Source organism: Podarcis cretensis (assembly GCF_951804945.1).
Source record: "Podarcis cretensis genome assembly, chromosome: 16".
In the NCBI taxonomy this organism is placed as follows: Eukaryota; Metazoa; Chordata; class Lepidosauria; order Squamata; family Lacertidae; genus Podarcis; species Podarcis cretensis.
Window position 1 is genome coordinate 22,444,188 of NC_137186.1, and position 20,832 is coordinate 22,465,019.

The window sequence follows — 20,832 nt, forward strand, 5'->3', positions numbered from 1 at the left end:
GTAACCCACAAGCAGGACCTGAACTCAAGAGCCCTCTCCCCTCTCGTGGTTGCCAGCAAGTGGTGTTCAGAAGCACTTTACTATCTCCAGCTGTGGAGGCAGAGCATAGCCATCTGGGCTAGTAGCCATCAACAGCCTTCTCCATGAATCTGTCCTGTCCTCTTTTAAAGCCATCTACCAGTGGCCATCACTGTATCCTGTGGGAGGGAGTTCCACAGTTTAGCTATGTGCTGCGTGAAGAAATTGCTCCAACGTTCTTCCAACATTCATCTTCATGGGATATCTACGAGTTCTAGCATCAGGAGAGAAAGAAAGGAAACTTTTCTCCATCCACTTTTTCCATGGTATGCATAATTTTATTACTGTCTAACCAGGTCACCTCTCCCTTGCTTTTCCTCTGAACTCATAAGTCCCAAATGCTGCAGCCTTCCATCATGGAAAGTCTCCCTGCAGAAGAGTCCAAAATGGGAGATGGGTCCAGCTGGAGAAATTCACCCAAAGATAGGCAAGACAAGCCATCCTGGATGAAGCCGGTGGCTCACTCAGTATCCGGTTTCTGCATTTCCCAACCTTTGGAAAGCACACACACAATATTAGAGTGATTTGACAGTCCGCCCCTCTTTCCAGGGAACTCTGGAAATGGTACCTCTGTTAGGGGAATATGGGTCTCCTAACATCTCTCAAGAATCCCTCACAAACTACATCTCCCAGGATTCTCTGTGGGAATCTGTGACTGTGGGATAAGAGAGCTGTAAATGTCTGGTGCTGATGCAGGTGTGGAGAACTGTTGGCTCTGGATGTTGCGGAACTACAATTCCCAGAAACCCCTTAGCAAGCATAGCGGGCCAAAGGTTACACAACATCCGGAGGGCAAAACATTCCCCACCACCACCACCTGCATTAATAGGAGCCCATGTGGTGTAGTGGTTAGAGCAGGCTTCCTCAACCTCAGCCCTCCAGATGTTTTGAGACTGCAGTTCCCATCATCCCTGACCACTGGTCCTGCTAGCTAGGGATCATGGGAGTTGTAGGCCAAAAACATCTGGAGGGCCGACGTTGAGGAAGCCTGGGTTAGAGTGCTGGACTAGGACTTGGGAGACCAGGGTTCAAACCCCAATTGGGCATGAAGCTCATTGGGTGTCCTTGGGCCAGTCGCCTTCTCTCAGCCTAACCTACCTCATAGGGTTGTGGTGAGGATAATAGGAGGAGGAGAATTGTGTGTACCACCTTGGGATATAATAATAATAATAATAATAATAATAATAATAATAATAATAAACTGATAGGAACAAAAACGGACAGCTTAGCTCATCTCTGCTGGAAGCTGGCAGTGGCTTCTTGGCTGTGGTCCAGCTGCAATGGGAGCCCTTCACTCTTTGCAGTGTGGGGAGGAGAGGCTGCTCCCCATTTGATAGTGCTCTTTGAGCCACTGAGGGGCTGGGAGAGGAGAGGCGTTTGAGCATCCGCTTGGCCGTCTTTCGAATCCAGTTACTGCATCCAGAAGCGTGAAATCGGCAGCTCTCACTGGGCCCCACCAGAGACAGCTGCATCTCATTCCCACCTCTGCCTTGTGGAGCCAGTGGGGGATTTTCTCCTTGAAAGATTCGCTCCCTCCCCTCCTTTTTTAAAAAAAGAAAGAAAGAGAGAAGAAGAAGCGGGGGATGGTTTGCCACCGCTCTCTCTTGCACAGGCTTGTCCAGGCAGCTCTTGCGGCCCTGAGAATTAAGCGAGGAGGAGATAATTTCCTCGGGAGGTGTGAATTTTCATTGTCGGCTTCCTGGCTGGGGAAAGGAGGAGCTGGAGGAGGGAGGTATCTTACAAGGAGTGAGGAGGGAGATCCAGCCAGGACGGTCGTCGGGAGTCCTTCTGCAGCCCGCTTTGAAAAGGGCAGAGATGTCCAGCACCAAGAATGGAATTGGCATAGGTCCCAAATAATTCAAAGTGTTGGTGCTCACCTTTAAAGCCCTAAACGGCCTCGGTCCAGTATATCTGAAGGAGCATCTCCACCCCCATCGTTCAGCCCAGACACTGAGATCCAGCTTCAAGGGCCTTCTGGCAGTTCCCTCACTGTAAGAAGCCAAGTTACAGGGAACCAGGCAGAGGGCCTTCTCAGTAGTGGCACCTGCCCTGTGGAACGCCCTCCCACCAGATGTCAAAGAGAAAAACAATTACCAGACTTTCAGAAGACATCTGAAGGCAGCCCTGTTTAGGGAAGTTTTTAATGTTTAATATTTTGTTGGAAGCCGCCCAGAGTGGCTGGGGAGGCCCGGCCAGATGGGTGGGGTATAAGTAACAAATTGTTGTTGTTGTTGTTGTTGTAGGACAAAAGTGGGGGAGCTTCTGGCTTTCCAGATGTTGCGGAACTACAAACCCCATCAGCCCTAGCATGAATGGCCAGGGGCCAAAGCTAACAGGAGTTGTAATTAAACATGAGAACATAAGAGGAGCCTGCTAGATCAGGCCAGTGGTCCATCAAGCCCATTCAGCTGTCCTCCTGAGCAGGTTGCTGAAGCTGGTGAGGCTTCCTTGTTGGTGGACCACTCACCCTGTTGCCTTTGATCAGTGGCTACGAGTCACGATGGCTTTGTTCTGCCTCCACTGCCAGAATCACCAATACTTCTGAATCTGGAAACCTCAGAGGAAGGGAGAGGAGCTCTTGCACGAGGGCCCTACTTGTGGGGCATCCGGTTGGCTGCTGGGAGAACAGGATCTTTTTCTTTTTCTTTTTCAAAAATTTTATTGATTTTCCAAATTTATAACAAACATCAAAAAAACAAACAAACATAAATCCTAGCTTATAATAATTCCACTTCTGTTAACATTGTTATGTGACTTCCTTGAATCCCCCTGGCTGAGTTTCTATGTATATCATTGTAACAGTTTTCCAAAACTAATTTCTCATAAAATTTACTTAATCAATTAACATCTTTCTTTCTTTCCATTTTAACTTTAGATATATTATTCCATAACTTCACATATTTAAATTACCAATCTGGTACTTGCAAGTGTTTCTATTTAAATTATCTTAGCATATTTAGCTAAATAGCCTTTAAATTTCATCCATTCCTCCTGGTACTCCTCCTCCTTCTGCTCGCAGACTCTTCCGGTCAGGTTGGCTAGCTCCCTGAAGTCCACCATCTTCATCTGCCATTCCTCCACTGTTGGTACTTCTTGTGATTTCCAATTTTTGGCCAACAAAATTCTAGCTGCAGTTGTGGCATACAAAAAGGGAGAACAGGATCTTGGACTGGATGGGCTATTGGCTTGATCCAGCTGCCAGGTCATAGAATCATAGAATTCAAGAGTTGGAAGGGGCCGTGAGAGTCATCTAGTCCAACCCCCTGCAATACAGAAATCTTTCACCCAAGGTGGGGCTCAAAACCATGACCCTTGGTTCAGCAGGGCCCTCTCTATCCTCCATCAGAGTTCAATGGCACATTCCACCCAGGCGAAAGAAGGGATGTTGAAGAGTGTGATCCGAGGGGATTCCCAAGGGCCAAAGAGATCTGAAGCGCCACGTTGCTCCCCAGCTCTGAGGCTCGCCATCCCTGCCCTAATGATTTCATTCTTTTATTGCTCCCCAGCCCCCTACTTGAGGTGTGTTTTTATTGCATTGTATTTATCACATCTATGTACCACCTTCTTGCCCAGGGAACTCAAGATGGCGTACATGGTTCTCTGCCCCATTTCATAGAATCATAGAATTGTAGAGTTGGAAGGGGGATCCCCAAAGGTCATCTAGTCCAACCCCTGCAATGCAGGGATCTCAGCTAAAGCATCCATGACAGGTGGCTCCTCCAACCTCAGCTTAAAAACCTCCAAGGAAGGAGAGCCCACAGCCTCCTGCTGGCGACCGTTCCCCTCTGACTTACTGCCAGAGCTGTTCGTCCTCATATCAACCCTGTGAGGTTGGTTAGGATGAGAAGAGGTGACTGGGGCAAGGTCACCCAGTGGGGATTTGAACCCTGGTCTCCCAGGTCATAGTCCGACACACTAACTGCTATACCATACTGCCTCTGGGCTGATCTAAGTATTGATAGCACAAGAGGTGTTGGATCGGGGTGCATGTGGATCTCACCAGTTCCACGCCAGGTGGCAGGTAGGGCTTTGCCACAGCTGTCTCCGGCACTCCATAAAAATCCTTGAGCTTGCTGCCGCTGCAGTGAGACGCAGAAGTAATTAGTGCTGCTTTCTACAGTGAGTAAAACCCAAATGTCAAACAATGCCAGAGCTATTAAGTCCTCTTTTTTACAAAAAAAAAGAAGAAGAAAAAGTAAGCGGCATATATGAGGTGGAGTGGTTGTGTCTGCTGCCTTCTTATTGGAGTTCCCTGTGGCAACAGGGAGAGGTGATAATTTAGAGTTGGCCGAGCAACATTAACTGGAGAATATGGAGTCGCCACTTCCTAGGAAGGTCTAGCAGTATTCTCTCTCACCACCAGAGGGTGCCGTTTCTGTTCCTCTTCCTTACCTAGAGATTGGGGGGGGGGGGTGTGGAGAGGGTGGTTCCCCTTGCAGTTCTTCCCAGTGATTTGGAGTACCTTGGGGGGGGGGCAGGTTTACCTCAGCAGCCGGGATAGATTCTGCTTGGTTTTTTTGTCCATCAGGCATGAGCCTTCAGGCACGGGGGAGCCAGGAGCTGTGCCATGGAGAATCAGAGCCAAGAGGCAAAGGAACGACCCGTGCTTTATTTCTGGGGGGGGACGCAGACCCCTAAATATTTCCTGAATCTAAGTTTGGCCTCATTGAAGGGCAATATTTCAATGTGAGTAGGAAAATGAGAGTACCCCTAAACATTTTTATTTAGGAAAAAAAGCACTGGGTATGAGCACCATCCTAAAATCCCACTAAAACACAACAGAGAAAAAAATAAATAAATCAGGAAGCTCAGGATGGTGCCTTGACCGAAGGGAAACCACTGGAGCAAAAATCGCCAGTGCTCATAATATGTGGATCACGAGTTTACACAGGAAGCTGTTCTCTACTGAGTCAGTCCGTTGAGGATGCCTTGGGTTCATGACGAGGGAGTGAGAATGCAGAATAAATCTATGGAATGAAAGGCAAAGATCTCTCCCCCCTCCCTTCTGCTCTCTGGCGAGGCAACCTTTCGCAAGGTTCAGGCTGAATACTAACAGAGGGCAAGTTTCAGCAACAATCACACACTAAGACCAATCCCTAGGTAAGTTGTATTCCAGTAGCAAGCTCTGCCTTCCCTGAAAGGTGCCTCTCCAACAGTCTCCTAATACTACAGAACAGGGAAGACTGGTCACAGAGAAGCTCCTGAAAATCTGAGTCATAGGGTAGTAGTACGCATATAATGGATGCTTTAGTTGAGATTAGGACGCTGGTGGTGCTGTGGGTTAAACTGCAGAGCCTAAGACTTGCCGATCAGAAGGTCGGTGGTTCGAATCCCCGCAATGGGGTGAGCTCCCGTTGCTCGGTCCCTGCTCCTGCCCACCTAGTAATTCGAAAGCACGTCAAAGTGCAAGTAGATAAATAGGTACTGCTCCGGCGGGAAGGTAAACGGCATTTCTGTGCGCTGCTCTGGTTCGTCAGAAGTGGCTTAGTCATGCTGGCCACATGACCCGGAAGCTGTACGCCGGTTCTCTCGGCCAATAAAGCGAGATGAGCGCCGCAACCCCAGAGTCGGCCACGACTGGACCTAATGGTCAGGGGTCCCTTTACCTTAGTTGAGATTCCTGCGTTGCAGAGGGCTGGACTAGATGGCCTGTGGGGTCCCTTCCAACTCTACAATTCTATTATTCTATGAGCCGCCATCTATACTGACTGAGCAGCAGTACTCTGGGGTTTCAGATAGAGAAGATTCCCTGCACTACCAGGAGATTGCAGGGACTGAATCTGTGACCTTCTGTATTATTATGATTATTACATTTATAGGCCAGCTTTCCTCCAAGGTGCTCAAGTTGGTGCACACAATTCTCCTCTTCATTTTATCCTCACAACAACCGTGAGAGGTAGGTTAGGCTGAAAGACAGCGACTGGACTGGGCCATGCCCTTCCGGTTGTTGCAAATCGGCTGGAGGGTGGTTTGAAATGTGATCGGTCCTATAGCAGACAGAGGGCTGTAGCCTAAGTTCTGCTCAGAAGTTGGTGTTGTAGGCACCCATCTGCCTCAAGAGACAATGGAGTGCACCTCCAGGGGTGAAGCCAAACCGCTGCATTAGTAGCACCAAACTGACATCCCAGGGGCACAAGCCTGGGCAGTGTGTATGAAGGTCCTGGGCTGCCCAGACGACAAGACTGCCCTCTCAGCCTTACTGATTTGGTCCAAAGGAAAGCAGAGCAAGACATTTGGCACCGGCTTGGCTGCAGGAGTTGCTGGAAGGAGACGCACAAAGCGTCATCTAATTTTGGCCGATTGATTGAAATCAATCGGCCAAAATTAATCCTCTCTGTCGATTTCAGTGGGTCTGCTTCAGAGGCAGCCCGTGGTTAACACTTTCAGTTTCACTTTTCTCTGCAATTAAGATGACCTGACCTTCCACGAATCCACCGTTATTCATTTTACTGCTTTAGGTTGGTGAACCTTTTGACCAACAAATCGCTTTCGTTTCTGGACAGAGGAGACACCCAGGCCTACCTGGAGTTGCTGAGGATTGAACCTGGAACTTTCTGCATGCAGAGCAGATGCTCTGCCACTGAGCCAGGGCTCGTCCCACAATTTGAGATTTGAATTGATCTTATTACATAAAAACCAAGCCAAAGAGTTGGATTGGTCTTTGGAAACAGCATTGGCAGAAGGGAAGGAAGGAGGCAGAAACAGAGGGAGGGAGGGAGAGACAAGGAGAGGAAGGAAGGGACGATAACAGCCCAGTTTTGGTGGCCACATATGAAGAGAAAGAAATAAGAAATTGGATGAGGAAGAGGAGGGGGGAAGCAAAGACAAAGGATTCCTGGCAGAAGAGAGAGCTGCAGTCTAACAATGCCCCTCCTTCCCAGATCCAAGGCCAGCATTCAGTCTGTTGCACAATCCATGCATGCACCTGGACACCCCAAAGATGCTCAGGGATGGCATGTGCCTTCCATCAAAAGGGCCCAGACAGCCTTCAATATTTCCTTGCTGCGCTCTCCCCCCATCCCTTTCTTTTTTGCTTTTCTTCCCTCTTTTCTTTCCTGGCAGGAAGGGCCGAGGCTGCCTCCTCCTCCAGGCCCACCGGCTCCGAGGAGGGCGATTTACAGCTGCCGTATCCCGGCTTTATGGAGAGAGCCTTGGGGCACATCCTTGCGCCATCACTCATGCCTGCCTCCACCAAGCCACAGCTGCTGCCATGGCAACGGGGCGAGTGGCTGGACCCCTCGGATGATGAGTTGCCTCTCTCCCCCCCTTCTCTCTTTTTTCTTAGCTCAGGTAGCTGCGAACCACCACAGATGAGCAGCGAGTGAGGAGGGGGCCATGGAGGGAGTGAGTGTGTGTGTGTGTGTGTGTGTGTGTGTAACCGTCTCGCATCTAAGCTCCAATGTCACTCCACACACACACACACAGCTTCAGCAAGACCAGCCACCTTAGCTGAGCCAGAGGCAACTTACAGTCACCTCCATCACTTCGGCTGCCCAAGAGGAAACCTCGAAAGCTGCTTTTTACTGAGCCTAGCCCTTGGTCCATCTACACTAGCAGTGTCTGCACTGACAGGTAGTGGTTTTAGGCAGGGAGTCTCTCACAGCCCTACCTGGGGACCGAACCTGGGGCTTTCTGCACACAAAGCTCTGATACGGATATGCAAAAATAATGCAAGATTCTAGCCCTCATTGTTCCGAACAAAAGGTTGATTGAAAAGGGAGGGAAAAGAAGCTGGCGTATCCCAAGTAAGACCCCATGTCCATCAAGCTCAATATTGCCTACACTGACTGGCAGGTGCTCTCCAGGGTTTCAGGCAGGAGTCCCTCCCAGCCCTACCTGGAGATGCTGGGGATTTGAACCTGGGACCTTCTGCATATAGAAGAGAGGCTCTCCAGTCCTTCTTTTAAGACATAGGAACATAACCTTATACAGTGGTACCTCGGGTTACATACACTTCAGGTTACAGACTCTGCTAACCCATAAATAGTACTTGAGTTAAGAACTTTGCTTCAGGATGAGAACAGAAATTGTGCTCCGGTGGCGCGGTGGCAGCGGGAGGCCCCATTAGCTAAAGTGGTGCTTCAGGTTAAGAACGGTTTCAGGTTAAGAACGGACCTCAGGAACGAATTAAGTACTTAACCCAAGGTACCACTGTACCATATACCAGTGGTTCCCAGTTGGTGGTCCATGGCACCATTCACATAACAAAAACTACTGTAGAAATGTCAATAGTTTCAAAAGCCTTGGCTTCTGGCTTGGCTTTTGAAGAACTTAGCTCATTAGGAACCACTGCATTGTGCAATTCCTAGAGTGGTTTAACAGTCAATCCATCTTCCCAGAGAACTCTGGGAATTGTAGCTCTCTGAGAGGAATAAGGGGGTCACCTAAAAATTTTCAGCACCCTTAGCAAATCACAGCACCCAGAATTCTTTGGGGGAAGCTGAGACTGTTCGAAGTGGCATCACAGTGCTTTCAATGCATGGCGTGAATGTGGCCTTAAAGTTTCCTACCTGCGTGGAGGTTTCATTGGGAATGACTGCTGGCCATCAATATTCCACCCTCACCTGGATTTGTATCCAATGTTAGTCTCGCTCAGAGCGGGTGCACGCCAAAGGGAAGGATGCCAAAATCACCTATGGAGTATATGACGCAGGCCTGCGTGACAAAACAGCCCTGCTGTGTCAGCGGGATGAGACCCATGTGGACTCAGCTATACAGCCGCAAATAAAATGTTTATAGTGTGTTTTTAGTGCAATATACAATGTGGCACTAGATGGCGAAGGTGAGCCTTATGGAAAATTCAATGTATTTTTAAAAACACTTTTTAAAATAGCATTTTCAGAACACTTTTTATATGCATGTAGATTCCACCTCAAAAAGAAGCTTCATGGCCTTCTTGTACTGTGACACAAAGGTGTGTGAATTTTTCCTGCCCTTCCTCCTCTGCTCCCCTTGGGTTGTGTAAAATGTAGGAATTTCGAATGCGTCTATTCAAGTAAAGTGATTGGGGGGGGGTGGATACATCTCCTTGCCAAAGGGTGCAAGGGACCCTAGGTAAAAGGTAAAAGACCCCATGACGGTTAAGTCCAGTCAAAGGCGACTATGGGATTGCAGCGCCTATCTCATTTCAGGCCAAGGGAGCCAGTGTCTGCTTACAGACAGCTTTCCAGGTCATGTGGCCAGCATGAGCAAACCACTTCTGGTACAACAGAACACTGTGACAGAAACCAGAGCGCACGGAAACACCACTTACCTTCCTGCTGCAGCGGTACCTATTCATCTACTTGCACTGGTGTGCTTTCGAACTGCTAGGTTGGCAGGAGCTGGACAGAGCAACAGGAGCTCACCCCTGTTGTGTGGATTTGAACCACCAACCTTCTGATTGGCAAGCCCAAGGGGCTCAGTGGTTTAGACCACAGTGCTATCTGCATCCTAGGTACACTTCTGCTAAGTAGAACTTAGTTGTGTATCTGTCTATCCATCCAACCAACCAACCAACCAACCAACCAACCAACCAACCAACCAATCAAACCCACAAGTTCCATCCTCTGTGCTATCAGTTCTGTTATTCCTAAAACAGCTGGGAGCAATTACTCCTCATCAAGCCATTTGAACTTGACATGGGTTTCCTTTTCACATCTGGAGGGCACTGTCCGCTTCGAAATGATTCATGCGGTGAAGGGGTTTGTCCTAGTCTCCCCAGGGCACACAATAGGAAGGCCCTGAGCACAATCACAAGGCAGCTTACTGTCTGTGACTATTTGGTTGGTTTCAATGGGCGCCTCATAATTTCCTGGGTGGGCAGCAATTTATTTTATATCATAAAAGGGATACACCGCTTGACTGCAGAAAACAAACCTCAAAGTGGTTTACACACACACACACACACACACAGTCGTACCTTAGAAGTTGAACGGAATCCGTTCCAGGAGTCCTTTAGATTTTCAAAATGTTCAAAAACCAAAGCGTGGCTTCTGATTGGCTGTGGGAAGCTCCTGCAACTAATCAGAAGACACAGAAGCCCTGTCAGATGTTTGGCTTCCAAAAATAGTTCGCAAACTGGAACACTCACTTCCGGGGTTGCAGCGTTTGGGAGCCGAAATGTTAGAGACCTAAGCTGTTTGAAAACCAAAGTATGACTTTACCTAAGAAAAATGAGCAATAATGAAAAGTTAAAATGGCAATAGACTAAAAACTGATTAAAACTCACATCAGTTTTGTAAACATTTGGGTAAAAGGTAAAGGCAAAGGTACCCTTGCCCGTATGGGCCAGTCTTGCCAGACTCTAGGGTTGTGCGCTCATCTCACTCTATAGGCCGGGAGCCAGCGCTGTCCGCAGACACTTCCGGGTCACGTGGCCAGTGTGACAAGCTGCATCTGGCGAGCCAGTGCAGCACACGGAACGCCGTTTACCTTCCTGCTGGTAAGTGGTCCCTATTTATCTACTTGCACCCGAGGGTGCTTTCGAACTGCTAGGTTGGCAGGCGCTGGGACCGAACGACGGGAGCGCACCCCACCGCGGGGATTCGAACCGCCGACCATGCAATCTGCAAGTCCTAGGCGCTGAGGTTTTACCCACAGCACCACCCGCGTCCCAAGCATTTGGGTAGTCTTGTCTAAACAAGAATGCTTTGTGCAGGTACCAAAAAGAATATGGTGAAGGTGTCTGCCTGGCGTCAACAAGCAACGAGTTCCAAAGTTGTAAGTGTTGCCATACCAAAAGATGGTGTTATGTGGGACCTGTAACCTGATTGAAGTGGGCAAGGTGATCTTGCCGGTAAACTGGTCTCATGATGTTGAGAGCTTTACATGCTAATAGTAACACCTTGAGCTCATCCTGGTAGCAAAACGATGGCCAGTCTGAGCTCAGTTGTAATAGCTGACAAGTTAATGGGGAGACATTTAAGCATATGTCACATGGACAGCCCTAATCTAGCCAGCATCTCTCAGGTGCAGCAGGGGATCCTGACCCACTTACAGTGCCAAAGTAAGATGCAGCTGCCACACTGGTTGGCTTTTGCACATGGAAACAGGAGAGAGGGGATATATTGACCTTTGCCTCAGGCAGCAAAACGTGTTGGGCTGGCCCTGGTCATTTGACTAAGAGATACTTCTGAGATCCAAAATTAGTTGCTTTGCAAGTCAAACTTAGTATGGCCGTACCTCTGGAAAATGAGTCCTAACTCTGACCCAACAAAATTTATTGTTTGCATAATTCAAACCAAGATTGATCATAAATTCATTAGTTTGTTATTTATTCACAACAAACTCATAAATTTGTTAGCTTCCATCATGGCTAGCCTTAGCCTCCAAGAAACTGCCTAATCCTCTTTTAAAGCCATCTAAGTTGGTGGCCATCAAAGCCCCATGTGGAAGGGAGTTCCATAGGCTGTGTGTATAAATACTTTGGGGAAAGCCTCCTGCCCAAAACCCTGGAGAGTTGCTGCCAGTCTGTGTGAGCTGAACAGGGTGGACTGATACTGACTCAATATAAAGTAACCAGCTGTATTTTTAGAATAGCACATGGCTTGTGCATTTCTGCATACAATTTTTGTTCGGTGGTGCAGAGCTAAGGCAGCACACTCCACCTGCAAATGAGGCAATGCAGAGATCCACGTGCACGTTTATTTTTTTCTTCACTGATGTATTACAAGGAGAAATGAGACCTCGGGCAAATTGTTGCAGTATGAATTCCTGTCCAGGGTTCAAGCCATCACAACTTTTGTCAGCATGCTCACATCTATTCCTCAGGGCAGGGCCAGATTTAGGTTTGATGAGGCCCTAAGCTACGGAAGGTTATGGGGCCCTTTATATGTCCAGCTGTCCTTTGTCAACAACAAATTGTCACTTTTTTGTGTGTTGAATATATGCTATATGGTAATTTATGGACCTAATAGGTATCTAAAGCCATTTGCACATGTTGCCAAGTAACCAGTCCATGCAGAATGTAGGCACCCTATATATAGAAATGAACAAACCAGTGATATTTGAGGGAGCAGGCTAGCAGGCGGGGCCCATGACTTACAACACAAAACACTGTTGCTGTACTGTATGTAGGTTTTATTTTATTTGTTTTTTATCTTATATTTTGGAAATGTACATCCAGTTTTCTTTTCCTTTAATTTTTTTGGGCCCTAAGCACTGCCTCAGGGTTTCCAGGGTCTGAGGCAGGGGATATTCCAACCCACCCCTGGAGATGCTTGGGGGTTGGACCTGGGACCTTCTGCATGCAAAGCAGATGTGCTACAACTGAGGAAAGAGAGATTTTGTGCTGGCTGTCAAGGAATGGTTTATTCCACCTGCCTTGCCCCACCCTCCAGCCCAAGGAGCCTCTCCCAGAAGATGACTTTAAGAACAGCAGAAGCAGCTGGGAAGAGAGAGAGGAGGAGTTCAGGGATTGAAAAAAAACCCAAAACATTTTGCAAGTTATGTTTCTTTGTTTCTCAATTCGATCCTTTAACAAGGTTTGCCTGTATTGTGGTTTTATTTATTGCATTATTTTTATTGCTGTTATTTACATTGCTTATAATCTAGTAATTAATTGTTGTAATTGTTAAGAGTGATTTTATATCTAATCATTATTCACTGACATTTGTTTTTTGAGTACTACAGTGGTACCTCAGTTTTCGAACGTCTCCGAAGTTGAACGTTCTGGTTTTCAAATGCCGGGAACCCGGAAGTAACTGCTTCAGTTTTTGAACGCTTTTCAGAAGTCAAACATGCCACGTGGCTTCCGTATTGAGTTTTCTGTAAGTAAATGCTTCCAGAAGAAAACGCTTCAGTTTTTTAACGTTTCGGAAGCTGAACGGTCTTACAGAACAGATTACGTTCAGAAACCAAGGTACCACTGAATTATATTCTAATGGATTATTGAATACTATTTTGATATAAGTTGTTAAAGTTATTAATTATTATTATTATTTGCATTGGATCGTGTTGTTGTAAGGTGTGTGGTGGTTGTATGTTTTGTCGTTTCTTCAGCTTGTAAACCACATGACCCAGAAAGCTCTCTGTAGATAAATGCCGGCTCCCTTGGCCTGAATGCGAGATGAGTGCCGCAACCCCACAGTCACCTTTGAATGGACTTAATCATCCAGGGGTCCTTTACCTTTTTACCTTTTTTTTAGTAATATAGAAAGTTTGTATACAAATTAAAAGTGAAATGAAATGAGTTGCAGCCCTTCCTCTAAAGGAAAAACAATGAGGTTCTAGTCCTCAGTGTTATAAATGAAGTGCTGAATTAAATAGGGACATAGGAGGTTCTCCTATTTCAGTCTGAACATTGGCCCATCCAGGCCAGTATCGTCTGCACTGACTGGCAGCTGCTGTCTGGGATTTTAGGCAGGTGATATTCCCAGCCCCACCTGCAGATGTTGGGGATTGAACCTGTGAACCTTCTGCCTGCAAAGGAGATTCTCCAACCACCAAGCTAAGGCCCTTCCCCACTAAAATACGAAACTCTCCTTCTTTCAGAAATTGCCCCCCTGTGCCCGGCCCACCTGGAAGACATCCCTGTAAGCAGCCAGGCCTCTAGAGTGTGACAGGGACCAGGCAGCCCCTCTCATTGGACTTTTAACAAGCAGACGAGAAAAGGAGACCAATCAATCATATTTAAACAAAAGCCTCTCCGGCCCAAGGGTCTTTTTAAAAGCTGCTTATTTAATTAAAAGTCCCATTTTCCATATTTATGGCTCTTGATTCAGTTAAATATTAACCGCCTGGGCCAGGGCGGGATTATTCTTTGCAGAGAAGGTTCATTACAGGCGCACACATTCATCAGAGAGAGCCCACCCACTCTGACTTGGCAGTGCCCGTCTGCGAGTGGACGTGTTTCCTTCTAATGTGCCCAGGTGCACACAGGTGCCAGGCAGGAACCAAAAGCATTGGGGGATTTTAAGGGGGCATATGTTGTATTAGTGCCATTAATAATAATCCCCCACACCCCTTTGCCAAAAAGATTCTCAGGGAGCCAGTGTGGTGTAGTGGTTAAGAGCGGTAGACTTGTAATCTGGTGAACCGGGTTCACGTCTCCGCTCCTCCACATGCAGCTGCTGGGGGACCCTGGGCTAGTCACACTTCTGTGAAGCCTCTCAGCCCCATTCACCTCACAGAGTGTTTGTTGTGGGGGAGGAAGGGAAAGGAGAATGTTAGCCGCTTTGAGACTCCTTCGGGTAGTGATAAAGCAGGAAATCAAATCCAAACTCTTCTTAACACACACACACACACACACACACACACACACACACACTATGTAAATAAGGGCCCTGCCCTACGGGCCAACGTTTAAAAGCACATAACACACAAGGAAAAGGAAAGAGGAGGGATGAGGAAAGGGTTGCCAATGGAGGAGTTGGATATCAAGGGCAACCAAAGAACAGAGGATTTGCCCAAAATCCATGCATCCTAGGGATCTCCCAGTTTTTTGTTTCCTTCAATGCAATGAATTATTTCCCAATGCAATGAATTTTTACATTTCATTTCTCATGAACACATGTCTTTTTACTCACACTTTTGCGCCCATGCAGCTTTGCACACTTTTCTTAGCTGGAGGAACTTCCTTGCAGAATTTGGAGAAAGGCAAATTTTGAAGGTGGGCTGCAGTTTCGCTTTGGTCTGGAATGTGCAAATCAGGCAGGCTTGCCTTTGAATGCAATCCGGATCTAATTTCTGCCCCCATCCCTAACCAAGGACAATCCCTGTCCCTGCCCCTGATGAAACAGTGTCTTTATTTTGTCCCTGGGGAAGATATATATGGGGTGCCCTTTAAACACGTTGGCCGCTGATGCCTCATTAAGTAAAAGGAGACCAGTTTGCAGGAAAGCTACACAAAATCTAATGTATATGTGTTGTAGAAAAATTGGGGGGATGGCTTTTGCTGCCCAACTCCCCAAGGGACTTTGAGTCCCCTAAGTTCACGATTGGTCAGAGAAGAATAAATGGAGGCAGGATCCAGAAAAGCAAGGCAGGTGTTTATTTTTCTGTTGCAAAACAGAATCATAGAATCATAGAGTTGGAAGAGACCACAAGGGCCATCAAGTCCAACCCCCTGCCAAGCAGGAAACACCATCAGAGCACTCCTGACATATGGTTGTCAAGCCTCTGCTTAAAGACCTCCAAAGAAGGAGACTCCACCACACTCCTTGGCAGCAAATTCAACTGTCGAACAGCTCTTACTGTCAGGAAGTTCTTCCTAATGTTTAGGTGGAATCTTCTTTCTTGTAGTTTGGAGCCATTGCTCCGTGTCCGCTTCTCTGGAGCAGCAGAAAACAACCTTTCTCCCTCCTCTATGTGACATCCTTTTATATATTTGAACATGGCTATCATATCACCCCTTAACCTCCTCTTCTCCAGGCTAAACATGCCCAGCTCCCTTAGCCGTTCCTCATAAGACATCGTTTCCAGGCCTTTGACCATTTTGGTTGCCCTCCTCTGGACACGTTCCAGTTTGTCAGTGTCCTTCTTGAACTGTGGTGCCCAGGACTGGACACAGTACTCCAGGTGAGGTCTGACCAGAGCAGAATACAGTGGCACTATTACTTCCCTTGATCTAGATGCTATACTCCTATTGATGCAGCCCAGAATTGCATTGGCTTTTTAGCTGCCACGTCACACTGTTGGCTCATGTCAAGTTTGTGGTCAACCAAGACTCCTAGATCCTTTTCACATGTACTGCTCTCAAGCCAGGTGTCACCCATCTTGTATTTGTGCCTCTCATTTTTTTTTTTGCCCAAGTGCAATACTTTACATTTCTCCCTGTTAAAATTCATCTTGTTTGTTTTGGCCCAGTTCTCTAATCTGTCAAGGTCGTTTTGAAGTGTGATCCTGTCCTCTGGGGTGTTAGCCACCCCTCCCAGTTTGGTGTCATCTGCAAGAGTTCCCACCCCCACCTTGCAAAGAGGTGAGAGAGACCCGAGCAAAGGTATGCAAGTCTCTTTAAAAACTTTAGACACTGCCCAACCCCTTAACCAAAGACCACCCTAAAAGCATCATACATACATCACAGAAATAGGCGGTCTATCACAGAAATTTGAGAGTATTTTACTGGTTGCATTACCTGGGCAGCCTGGCCATTCTTTTGAGATGGCAAATACTTCGATTCTTGAATCCAGGTCACAGGCATACCCTATTCACACACAAAATATGCTCTTAAGACAGGATTTGTAGGGTTTGTAAGGGAAAGAACTATTGGGAAAGGGGTCTCCAAGATATTTCCTTCTGTAGAGGAAATATTTAGAGTAATTAAGAGAGCCCACAAATGGGATTGTTCTATGTGCTAAAATAATGTGTAATTTTCTGAGGGAACATTTCCTAAATTTTGAAGGGCAAAGGATTGGCTTTCTGTGGAATGTGCTATGTGGGTGTGCCCAAAATTTTTAGAGCATAAGTATAGATGCAAATTTAGAAATAATGGCTGGGGGGGGCAATAAAAACATGGAATATCTCCCCATCGTGGAGAAGATGATGACCTGTGTGCCTGATCTGCCTGCTATAAAAGTGTTACCTGTGGGTGGGCAACTTCAAGCCCTGACCGCTCCACATTCCAATGGCATTTTATAAATCTTTTTTCTTCTTTGGTGATCACTCATAGCTGAGTAAGATTGTCTTCCATAAACACGGGTTTAACAGTGAGCCCATAAGTGACTGTGGAGACCAGTTCTGGATCCACACGTCCTTCCACAGTGGGGACATAGGTTCCCAGGGGGAGTTGATCACGGTGTGGATTTGCCAAGCGTGCCTTCCTCTTAACACATTTCTCCCTTGTGTCCTGAGTTCGAGTGCCTTCAAAGCCCATGACACCTTTGGTAAAGGCTGTTCTCCAATTGGAGCGCTCACAGGCCAGTGTTTCCGAATTGTTGGTGTTTATACATTTTAGTCTTTAAACCTCTTTTGTTGACCACCAGCACTGTACTTTCCATTTTTAAGTTCGGAATAGAGTAGTTGCTTTGGAAGACGATAATCAGACATCCGAACAACATGACCAGTCCAACGAAGTTGATCTTTAATGCCCCATCCACACAAGGCATCCAAAGCAGAATCGTGACACTTTAAACATGGCTTCTCCCAAAACAGCCTGGGAACTGTAGTTTGGCAAGGGTGCTGAGAATTGTGAGGAGCCCCCTGTTCCCCTCACAGAGCTACAATTCCCAGAGTGGTTTAACAATCAATCCCTCTTCCCAGGGAACTATGGGAATTTTACCTCTGTGATTGGAATGGGGTGTGTGTGCCTGCTAACAACTGTCAGCACCCTTAATGAACTAAGTCTCCCAGAATCCTTTGGGGGAAGCCATGACTGTTAAAATGATATCATAGCACTTTAAATTCAAGCTAAAAATGGGGCCATAGACCTCCTGGTCATAGGACCCTGAAGACTGGTATCATTATGATTACAGTCATACCTCAGGTTACAGCCGCTTCAGCTTGCATTTTTTTGGGTTATGGACCACCGAAACCCAGAAGTACCGGAATGGGTTACTTCCAGATTTTGGCGGTTGCACATGCGCAGAAGTGCTAATTCGCTCTTTGTGCATGCGCAGAAGCACCAAATCGTAACCCGCGCATGCGAAGACATGCAGACGCGGGTTGTGAACGCTGCGGGTTGCAAACGTGCATCCCACACAGATCACATTCGCAACCCGAGCATCCACTGTATTTTGCAGGTGTAGCCTGAAACATGTCATGGATGCAATAATAATGCCGCAGTGTGAATTTATGCCAGGCGTGCTGCACATTCTTCTGCCACGCTTCTCCAGCGTTACCACATTCTTGCTGACGGGAGCGACACCCTGGTGCCCCAGTGCAACAAGAGAAGGACAGTGTTGCATAGTGGTTAAGAGTGTCAGGCTAGGACTTAGGAGACCATGGGTCAAATCCCTGCTCAGCCACAAAACTCACTGGGTGACCCTAGGCTAGTCATAGTCTCTCAGTCTAAGCTTAACTCTCAGGTTCATCATAAGGATTTAAAAGGGGAGGAAGAGAAGAGCTCCTTGAAGAGAGCTCCCTGAGCAACTTGGAGGAATGGCAGGATATCAATGTCATCAACAATAACTGGAACATTTGTGGTGTTAAAAAGTTACCGGATTTCAGCAAGAAGCAATGGGGTGTGCAAACTTTTGCGGGCACCAACGGTGTTGAAAGCAGGTCCGTGTGTGAGCGGCAAGAGTATTGTTGGCTCAGAAATGGAAGCAAGAAGAAATACAGATGAAAGAAGAATGGCAGACAAAATTAATGGACTACACAGAATTGGATAAAATAACAGGAAGGAGTCAAAACCTGTGGGACCAGAGATTTACATAAGATTGGAAGAAATATACGAATTATTTGAAGAGCAACTGTAATCAACAAATTACGCTAGTAGGACTACAAGAAGTTTTGTAAGGAGGAATACATGAAATATTGCAAAGAAGAGAAAGAAGAGAGATATTAGTTATGAGATTTAATTGTAATAGTGAAAATAAGAAATGTAAATTAAGAGAATAGATTGGAAAATTTTCAGATGTGATTGAAGTAAAAAAATTGTATAAGATGTAAAAGTACGTTTAATTATTGTTGAAAACGATATGTTGAAAAATTAATAAAAAAATTGATAAAGAAAAGAAAGCAGGTTCGTGTGTGTCTGCTGTGAGCACAAATCATCACACATGAAGGACATCTGGAGGGACCCACAACCTTCCTCAGTACAGCAAGTTGAACTGTATTTCTATTTAAATTTGGGGCAGTTTCCCCCCCTAAATTTGCATTTAGAGGAAAAAAACAGCACATGCAAATCTGTGCATCCTTCTTTGGTGAGGCAAAATTGGGCACCCACTGCTGGTTCACTGATGTAGGAGGCGTTATGCAGAGGGCATTTTGCTCTGGGCTCCTTCAAACCAAAGGCCGGTCCCATGCAATGAGGTGTCAGACTAAATCAAAGTGAGGGACTGACTGGTCTTTCTCCTAGACGAGACTGCTCTTTTGCTCTGAGGTCTTTCTCCTATATAGAGACTGCTCTTTTGCAAATGTAAAGCACATTCCACACACACATACCCCCCAAAAAAACCATGGGAACTATAGTTTACCCCTCACGGAGCAGCAATTGCCAGCACCTTTAACAAAACTACAGTTCCCTTGAGTCTTTGAAATGTGTGTGTTTTATGACTTGGTGTACAAGGAACAGCTCTGTTCCTTGCTGAAAATATGTTTTCCCTTTTGAAACGGAACTTTAAAAGCCACGTAAGAGGCCTGTGGCAGGCACCTTGCTCCTATAGCCCCAGATTTCTCCTGGGTCTCCTAACCGTGGGTGACAGGAACCAGGTCTAGAACCTGTAGCCTCCCGACCCCCCCCCCCAAAAAAAAACCCCAGCCTGATTCCAGGGAGATTCGCAGGAACAACTGTGCTTGTGCTATCATCGCTGGTGCGCGCACACACAAAATCCATGTCTCATTTTCATATCGAGTGAAATGAAATGACACCAGACCACACAGTCTAGCCCCAAAGGGGCGAAGTGTGTGTGTGTGTGTGTGTGTGTGTGTGTAAGAGGAGGGGTGATGATGGAGGCTAGAGCAGGTAATGAAATAGAGCTGGTAATTTTCTCCTGGGATGCAGGGGTTTGCAAAGGGGGGGGGCAGCGGATTGGTGCGGGGAGGAGTTGAAGGGGGGGGGAGACAGTGAAAACCACAGGGATGTTGGAGAGGAGGAGAGAGACACCAGGTTATCAGAGAAGTGTGAAGACAATAATGCAATCTGACATTTCTGAAATGAGACCCCCTGGTTGCCCTGGCAACAGCTCACGTGGGAGCCGTTCCCAGGAGACGGCTGCGAGATGTACTATAAATGATGTTTGATTAGAATTTAAATCATTTAGGTGGAGAGAAGATAGGCCTTTTGTCAGCAAGGGGGCCTTTGGGGGGGGAGGAAGGGGGGTCAGCTGCTCAAGCAGCTGGACTCAAGTGTATTAGCCCGGGCATGTGTAACGCCGAGAAAAGGGTGAAGGGTCACCCGGCGGGTTGATTACTTCTGGCCTGCCTTGCCTGCCATTTCCAGCAACCTCTCCATTCCGGGCGATGGTTCCATCTGGGGCTATGGCGGGGGAGAGGCTGTGAATATCTTGGGGTGAAGGACCGCGAGCCCATACATGGGAATGCATGAGCGCACACGAAGGGCCTGCGAGATCAAGCCAACGGCCCATATGTCCCCGCGTCCAGCTCTCGTGGTGACCAGCCCCATGTACCCTCGATCAAGACTTTGTGGGTTGCCCTGCCTTCACCCTCCTAGAATGTCTGTACATGAGAAGATTCCTCCTGGATCCAACCAATGGTCCATCTATTCCAGCATCCTGTTCTCACAGTGGCCAAACTGATGCTGAAGAGCCCTTTCCTCTGGTTTTCCCCTGAATACCAGCATTGATGCCTCCAACCGTGGCTATTATTTTTATACATATAAAAAAACACATATAAAAACATGATAGAGTGGTACCTCTGGTTATGAATTTAATTCGTTCTGGAGGTCCGTTCTTAACTTGAAACTGTTCTTAACCTGAAGCACCACTTTAGCTAATGAAGCCTCGCACTGCCGCTGCACGATTTCTGTTCTCATCCTGAAACAAAGTTCTTAACCCAAGGTACTACTTCCGGGTTAACGGAGTCTGTAACCTGAAGTGTTTGTAACCTGCGGTACCACTGTAAAACACAAAATATTAAAAGAAACTTCCCTGTACAGGGCTGCCTTCAGATGTCTTCTAAAGGTTGTATAGTTACCAGTACTTATCTCCTCGGAGG

At 46.9% G+C, this 20,832-nt stretch overlaps 1 long non-coding RNA gene across 1 annotated transcript in view; it reads right to left on the reverse strand.

Moving 5' to 3' along the window:
• Positions 1-20,832, reverse strand: part of LOC307205137 — an 854,388-nt gene that overhangs the window by 683,384 nt on the left and 150,172 nt on the right. The gene's annotated exons all lie outside the window — the stretch shown is intronic.